The sequence below is a fragment of the Bos indicus x Bos taurus genome, chromosome X (assembly GCF_003369695.1).
Source record: "Bos indicus x Bos taurus breed Angus x Brahman F1 hybrid chromosome X, Bos_hybrid_MaternalHap_v2.0, whole genome shotgun sequence".
Classification (NCBI taxonomy): Eukaryota; Metazoa; Chordata; class Mammalia; order Artiodactyla; family Bovidae; genus Bos; species Bos indicus x Bos taurus.
The window spans coordinates 68,904,427-68,912,633 of NC_040105.1; the positions used below are offsets into that span (position 1 = coordinate 68,904,427).

At 39.1% G+C, this 8,207-nt stretch overlaps 1 pseudogene across 1 annotated transcript; it reads right to left on the minus strand.

The window, feature by feature from the left end:
* Positions 1–374: 374 nt before the first annotated feature.
* LOC113888071 lies at positions 375–3,631 on the minus strand (annotated as a pseudogene). Its single transcript, XR_003509869.1, has one exon. The product of XR_003509869.1 is annotated as a eukaryotic translation initiation factor 5B pseudogene (transcript).
* Positions 3,632–8,207: the final 4,576 nt, after the last annotated feature.

Here is an 8,207-nt window from a genome sequence, read left to right on the forward strand (position 1 = left end):
TTCTGGCTGAATTATTCAGCCTCTTTTCTCCACTGAATTTCCTCACTGAGCTATCCTTATTTCAGCCTCTTTTCTTCACTGAATTTTCCTACTGAGCTATCCTCATTCTATTACTCTTTATATCCTTAATTAACATTTAATTAAGCAATTGTTTCCTGATCTTCGCCTACGCCGTCTCTCCTTCGAATACCCTGGTTCAGCCGGGGCTGGTCCCCGGCAAAGGGCAAACTTTAAAACAGCAGCCAGTAGGGGAGGGCGTGGGCGAGTGAACAGGCACGTCGGAGCTGTGGGGACGTGTATCGACCACTGTCAAACCAGTGTAGTTTCTTGGTTTCTCATGGAAAACATTTTATACACCTAGTTTTTTCCTTCTATACTTAAGGTCAATCAGTGTTCAGACAGGTCCATTCCTTGTTTTTCTTGGTGATATTACCACATAATATTGCATTGACTCCAATTTCTGCCCCCGGTGGAAAAATTAGATGATTTCAAACACTTTCTTCAGCTCCACAATAAGCTGCCAGTCACTCTTCTGCATCTCGTCTCTGAACCAGTCTTTGAGAGCATCGATGGACTGCCGGCTGATCTTACTGACGAGAATGTCTGTAGCTTCAAAATGGCGTCCATACATTTTGGGAGATTCACCTGGGATGGGTTCTATTTTGACACAGACTTCTTGTCCTTTTTTCGCAACATCCACTTGTTTATGGTTTACTTCAATACTTGTTACTATTCCAATGTCAACAAAATTTTTGCTGGGCACGCACATGGGTGTCCCCTGCTTCACCTGCCCTGCTTCCACAGTCACGCCCATCACTATCGGATCCCGAGAATTGAAGATAAACTGAGGGAGGATCTTTATCTTGCAGGGGAATACTGCTATGTGCTTAAATTCTTCTTGTTTCTGTTTCTTGTAGTCTTGTCTGTATTTCGTAAAGGCATCAAATAAATGATAAATAATTTCTGCACTAAAAATTCTAACTCCTAAACTATCAGCCATTTCTTGGGCATCCCGTTCAATTCTCACATCGAAGGCCAAAATCACTGCATACTGAGGGTCGTGTTCCAGCATCACCGAAGCCTTCATGACGTCTTTTTTGTGGACGGGCCCAATGTTGATCCCTGCGTAGGGCACTTCTGATGTCTTCAGAAATTCAAGGAGAGCTTCCAGAGATCCCAGGGTCGAGGCCTGGACGTAGACGCCTTTCTCTTCTAATTTGATAGCGTTCAGTGTCTGCTTTAACTCGTGGATCAGCTCATCTTTAAGAACTGGGACTTCATCTTCTTTATAAGCTACGAGGAGGGATAAACCAGCCAATGTTTTTTCCAGGTCCTTTCCAAGAATCTTTACCCCCTGAGCTGCTTCTACCTCTTTATGCTTCTCATATTGGTTCTTCACTCTTAACTCCTTCATAGGGGGAGGTAACAGGAGGCCTCGGATCTGCGTGACGATAGGCCCTTCTACTCCGGGAACAATAATCATGTCTCCTTCCTTCAGACGCCCGTTGATCAGTATTACATCAATAGTCGTGCCCATTCCCGGGAGAGCCTTAACCTCCATCACCTGGGCTCTCAGCTCCTCACACTGGGCAAGCCTCTTACTCAACATGGTCTGAGTCAACTCAACAAGAAGGCAGATCAGACTTCCCATGCCATCGCCAGTGTGTGCAGAGGTAGGTACCAAGGACACAAAAGTGCGGGGATCCTTATTCTCATAGAACAAAGCTGCATTCAGCCCCTGCTGTGCAAATTCCACAATGATCGCCTTGGCCCGCTCCTCAAATTCATCTCTGGTGTTCTTCTTCTGCTTCTTCAGAGTAGCGGCCACGTCAGTCAGGGCTCTTTTTCCAATCATACAACCTATCAATCTTATTGAGGGCAACAATGAAGGGACATTTTTTAGATTTCAAAAGGTTGATAGATTCAATTGTCTGGGGCTCCAAACCATGCATAATATCAACAACTAAAATGGCAATGTCACAAAGAGAGCTTCCTCTGTTTCTCAGATTACTGAAAGACTCATGCCCCGGAGTGTCAATAATCAGCATTCCTGGAATCCGTACGTTCTCTCGATCAAAATTTTTAATCATCTTAGTTTGTTCATTAATAGCTTCAAGAGGGACATTGGTGGCACCAATTTGCTGTGTGATACCACCTGCTTCACCATCTTGTACATGTGTGTGACGGAGCTTATCTAGAATTTTTGTCTTCCCTGTATCCACATGTCCAAGTACACAAATAACAGGAGCTCTTAGCTTCTCTGTATTTACATTTTTACTGTGTTCAAGTCACCGTTTCTCAATCCTCGGTTTTGCTTTGTCATAAGCCCGTTCTTCTTTAGTTCGATCGTCGTCAGAGTCATCCTCAGATTCTGAGCTCACGTCTTTGCTTGGCTTTTTATCCAATGTTTTCCGAGCGTCCTTCTCATCTGACACCTTTTCATCATCATCTTCACCTTCACTGCCTTCACTGTCTCCTTCTTCCTCCTCTTCGTCTTCACTCTCTTCTTCCTCCTCCTCCTCCTCCTCTTCAGGGTTTTCTTTTACTTCTATATGCACCGTGTTTTCTTCTGTCTCTCTCTCCTCATCATTAGCCATAGCTTCCCAGTCATCCAACCCAGCATCCTCGGTTTCTTCTTCCTCTTCTGGTTCAACAGGAGGCGGTGTCTCTTCTTTTTCGGGTAGTCCTTGCTCCACAACTTCTGCAGCAGCACTTAATTCCACTGGTTCAGAAACTTTATTTTCCATCTGCTGCGGTGGTTTTTTCTTCTTTTTATCTTCATAAATTGGCCTCTTCTATGGCAAAGAGTCTTTTGATGGCACTTCAACACCCTGAGCTTGTAGAAGTTTAAGGGTAGCTTCGCCTCTGGCTCTGGCTTCTCTCTGGGATTTAGTTAAAAGTTTCCCCTCTTTTTTCAAGCGTTCTTTCCTTTCCTTTTCTTTTTGCTTTTTCCTTTCTCTTTTTTCTTGTTCCAATCTTTCCTCTTCTTTATGCTTGGCTTCTAACTCTTCAAGCCGTTTTATCCGTTCTTCCTCCTCTCTCTTCTGTCTTTCCTCCTCTTCTTTAAGCTTAGCCAGAGCTTCTGCATAGCCTTAACTGTGGCTTTGCTAGGTCCTTTCTTCTTTTCTTCCTTTTCTCCTTTCTTTTTCTTCTTATCTTTTTTCTTTTTGTCTCCTTCATTGTCATCTTTTGCGCCTGTGGGACCCTCTCCTTTCTCTTCAGAGGCAGGAGCTGCCCCAGAGTCAAGTGTCACTTTGGATTTCAGAGCTTCCTCCTCAGGTTTCCGCTGAGATTCTTTTGGTTTACCCTGATCCTTTTTACCAGACTCCAGCTCTTCTTTTTCTTTCAGCTTCCGAAGTTTTGCCTTTTCTTCATCCCGTTTTTTTCTCTCACGCTCTTTCTTCTCTGCCTTCTTTTGAGCCACTGTCTTAATTTTGAAGGACGAGTCGTCATCTTCTTTTCCACTCTCGACAGTAGGACCTGGCTTGTTTTTCTTATTTTTTTTCTGTCCTTTCCTGGATTGCAAAAATTCATCTGATTCATCACCACTTTCACCAGAAGAATGTGCTCTCATACGCTCTTTAATTCTTTTACTGTTATCCTCATCCTCTTCTGATGCATCACGCTTGAAAGATTGATATTAATTCTAATTTTAAAGGTTTTATAGAAGTAGAATAATGGAGACAGAAGATAGGATTAGTGAGGTAGAAGATAGAATGGTAGAAATAAATGAATCAGAGAGGAAAAAAGAAAAAAGAATGAAAAGAAATGAGGACAATCTCAGAAACCTCTGGGACAATGTTAAACACCCCAACATTCGAACCATAGGAGTCCCAGAAGAAGAAGACAAAAAGAAAGACCATGAGAAAATACTTGAGGAGATAATAGTTGAAAACTTCCCTAAAATGGAGAAGGAAATAATCGCCCAAGTCCAAGAAACCCAGAAAGTCCAAAACAGGATAAACCCAAGGCAAAACACCCCAAGACACATATTAATCAAATTAACAAAGATCAAACACAAAGAACAAATATTAAAAGCAGCAAAGGAAAAACAACAAATAACACACAAGGGGATTCCCATAAGGATAACAGCTGATTTTTCAATAGAAACTCTTCAGGCCAGGAGGGAATGGCAGGACATACTTAAAGTGATGAAAAAAAAAAAAAATAACCTACAGCCCAGATTACTCTAGCCAGAGAGGATCTCATTCAAATATGAAGGAGAAATAAAAAGCTTTACAGACAAGCAAAAGCTGAGAGAATTCAGCACCACCAAACCAGCTCTCCAACAAATGCTAAAGAATCTACTCTAGACAGGAAACACAAAAAGGGTGTATAAACTTGAATCCAAAACAATAAAGTAAATGGCAATGGGATCATACTTATCAATAATTACCTTAAATGGAAATGGGTTGAATGCCTCAACCAAAAGACAAAGACTGGCTGAATGGATACAAAAACAAGACACCTATATATGTTGTCTACAAGAGACCTACCTTAAAACAAGGGACACATACAGACTGAAAGTGAAGGGCTGGAAAAAGGTATTCCATGCAAATAGAGACCAAAAGAAAGCAGGAGTAGCAATACTCATATCAGATAAAATAGACTTTAAAACAAAGGCTGTGAAAAGAGACAAAGATGGTCACTATATAATGATCAAAGGCTCAATCCAAGAAGAAGATATAACAATTATAAATATATATGCACCCAACATAGGAGCACCACAATATATAAGACAAATGCTAACAAGTATGAAAGGAGAAATTAGCAATAACACAATAATAGTGGGAGACTTTAATACCCCACTCATACCTATGGATAGATCAACTAAGCAGAAAATTAACAAGGAAACACAAACTTTAAATGATACAATAGACCAGTTAGACCTAAGTGATATCTATAGGACATTTCACCCCAAAACAATGAATTTCACCTTTTTCTCAAGGGCACACGGAACCTTCTCCAGGATAGATCACATCTTGGGCCATAAATCTAGCCTTGGTAAATTAAAAAAATTTGAAATCATTCCAAGCATCTTTTCTGACCACAATGCAGTAAGATTAGATCTCACTTACAGAAGAAAAACCATAAAAAATTCCAACATATGTATGCGAGACAGCAAAAGAGACACAGATATACAGAACAGTCTTTTGGACTCTGTGGGAGAGGGAGGGGGGATGATTTGGGAGAATGGCATTAAAACATGTATGATATCATATAAGAAATGAATTGCCAGGTTCGATGCAGGATACAGGAAGCTTGGGGCTGGTGCATGGGGATAACCCAGAAGGATGGTATGGGGAGGGAGGAGGGAGGGGGGTTCAGGATGGGGAACACGTGTACACCCATGGCAGATGCATGTTGATGTGTGGCAAAACCAATGCAATATTGTAAAGTAAAAAAAAAAAAAAAAAAATCCAACATATGGAGGCTGAACAACACGCTGCTGAATAACCAACAAATCACAGAAGAACTCATAAAAGAAATCAAAATATGCATAGAAATGAATGAAAATGAAAACACAACAACCCAAAACCTGTAGGACACTGTAAAAGCAGTGCTAATAGGTAGATTCATAGCAATACAGGCATACCACAAGAAACAAGAAAAAAGTCAAATAAAGAACCTAACTCTACACCTATAGCAACTAGAAGGAAGAAATGAAGAACCCCAGGGTTAGTAGAAGGAAAGAAATCTTAAAAATTAAAGCAGAAATAAATGCAAAAGAAACAAAAGAGACCATAGCAAAAACCAACAAAACCAAAAGCTGGTTCTTTGAGAGGATAAGTAAAATTGACAAACCATTAGCCAGACTCATCAAGAAACAAAGGGAGAAAAAAACAAATCAATAAAATTAGAAATGAAAATGGAGAGATCACAACAGACAACACAAAAATACAAAGGATCATAAGAGACTACTATCAGCAATTATATGCCAATAAAATGGACAACTTGGGAGAAATGGACAAATTCTTAGAAAAGTACAACTTTCCAAAACTGAACCAGGAAGAAATAGAAAATCTTAACAGACCCATCACAAGCACAGATATTGAAACTGTAATCAGAAATTTTCCAGCAAACAAAAGCCCAGGACCAGACAGCCTCACAGCTGAATTCTACCAAAAATTTAGAGAAGAGCTAACACCTATCCTACTCAAACTCTTCCAGAAAATTGCAGAGGAAGGTAAATTTCCAAACTCACTCTATGAGGCCACCATCACCCTAATACCAAAACCTGACAAAGATGCCACAAAAAAGAAAACTACAGGCCAATACCACTGATGAACATAGATGCAAAAATCCTTAACAAAATTCTAGCAATCAGAATCCAACAACACATTAAAAAGATCATACATCATGACCAAGTGGGCTTTATCTCAGAGATGCAAGGATTCTTTAATATCTGCAAATCAATCAATGTAATACACAACATTAACAAATTGAAAAATAAAAGCCATATGATTTTCTCAATAGATGCAGAGAAAGCCTTTGATAAAATTCAACATCCATTTATGATAAAAACTCTCCACAAAGCAGGAATAGAAGGAACATACCTCAACATGATAAAAGCTATATGTGAAAAACCCACAACAAACATTATCCTCAATGGTGAAAAATTGAAAACATTTCCCCTGAAGTCAGGAATAAGACAAGGGTGCCCACTTTCACCACTACTATTCAACATAGTTTTGGTCACAGCAATCAGAGCAGAAAAAGAAATAAAAGGAATCCAAATTGGAAAAGAAGAAGTAAAACTCTCACTGTTTGCAGATGATAGGACCCTCTACATAGAAAACCCTAAATACTCCACCAGAAAATTACTAGAGCTAATCAATGACTATAGTAAAGTGGCAGGATATAAAATCAACACACAGAAATCCCTTGCATTCCTATATTCCTATGAATATAGTAAAGTGGCAGGATATAAAATCAACACACAGAAATTCCTTGCATTCTCATTATACACTAATAATGAGAAAATAGAAAGAGAACTTAAGGAAACAGTTCCATTCACCATTGCAACGAAAAGAGTAAAATACTTAGGAATATAACTACCTAAAGAAACAAAAGACCTTTATATAGAAAACTATAAAACATTGGTGAAAGAAATCAAAAGGGACACAAATAGATGGAGAAATACCCTGTGTTCATGGATCAGAGGAATCAATATAGTGAAAATGAGTATACTACCCAAAGCAATCTATAGATTCAATGCAATCCCTATCAAGATACCAATGGTATTTTTCAGAGAACTAGAAGAAATAATTTCACAATTTTCATGGAAATACAAAAAACCTCGAATAGCCAAAGCAATCTTGAGAAAGAAGAATGGAACTGGAGGAATCAACCTGCCTGAATTCATGCTATACTACAAACCAACAGTCATCAAGATGGTATGGTACTGGCACAAAGACAGAAACATAGATCGATGGAACAAAATAGAAAGCCCAGAGATAAATCCATGCACCTATGGACACCTTATCTTTGACAAAGGAGGCAAGAATATACAATGGAGAAAAGACAATCTCTTTAACAAGTGGTGCTGGGAAAACTGGTCAACCACTTGTAAAAGAATGAAACTAGAACACTTTCTAACACCATACACAAAAATAAACTCAAAATGGAATAAAGATCTAAATGTAAGACCAGAAACTATAAAACTCCTAGAGGAGGACATAGGCAAAACACTCTCCAACATAAATCACAGCAGGATCTTCTATGACCCACCTCCCAGAATATTGGAAATAAAAGCAAAAATAAACAAATGAGACCTAATTAAAATTTAAAGCTTCTGCACAACAAAGATAACTATAAGCAAGGTGAAAAGCCAGCCTTCAGAATGGGAGAAAATAATAGCAAACAAAGCAACTGACAAAGAATTAATCTCAAAAGTATACAAACAACACCTGTAGCTCAATTCCAGAAAAATAAACCACCCAATCAAAAAATGGGCCAAAGAACTAAACAGACATTTCTCCAAAGAAGACATACAGATGGCTAACAAACACATGAAAAGATGCTCAACATCATTATTATCTGAGAAATGTAAATCAAAACCACAATGAGGTATTTTTTCATGCCAGTCAGAATGGCTGCTATCCAAAAGTCTACAAGCAATAAATGCTGGAGAGGGTGTGAAGAAAAGGGAACTCTCTTACATTGTTGGTGGGAATGCAAACTAGTACAGCCACTATGGAGAACAG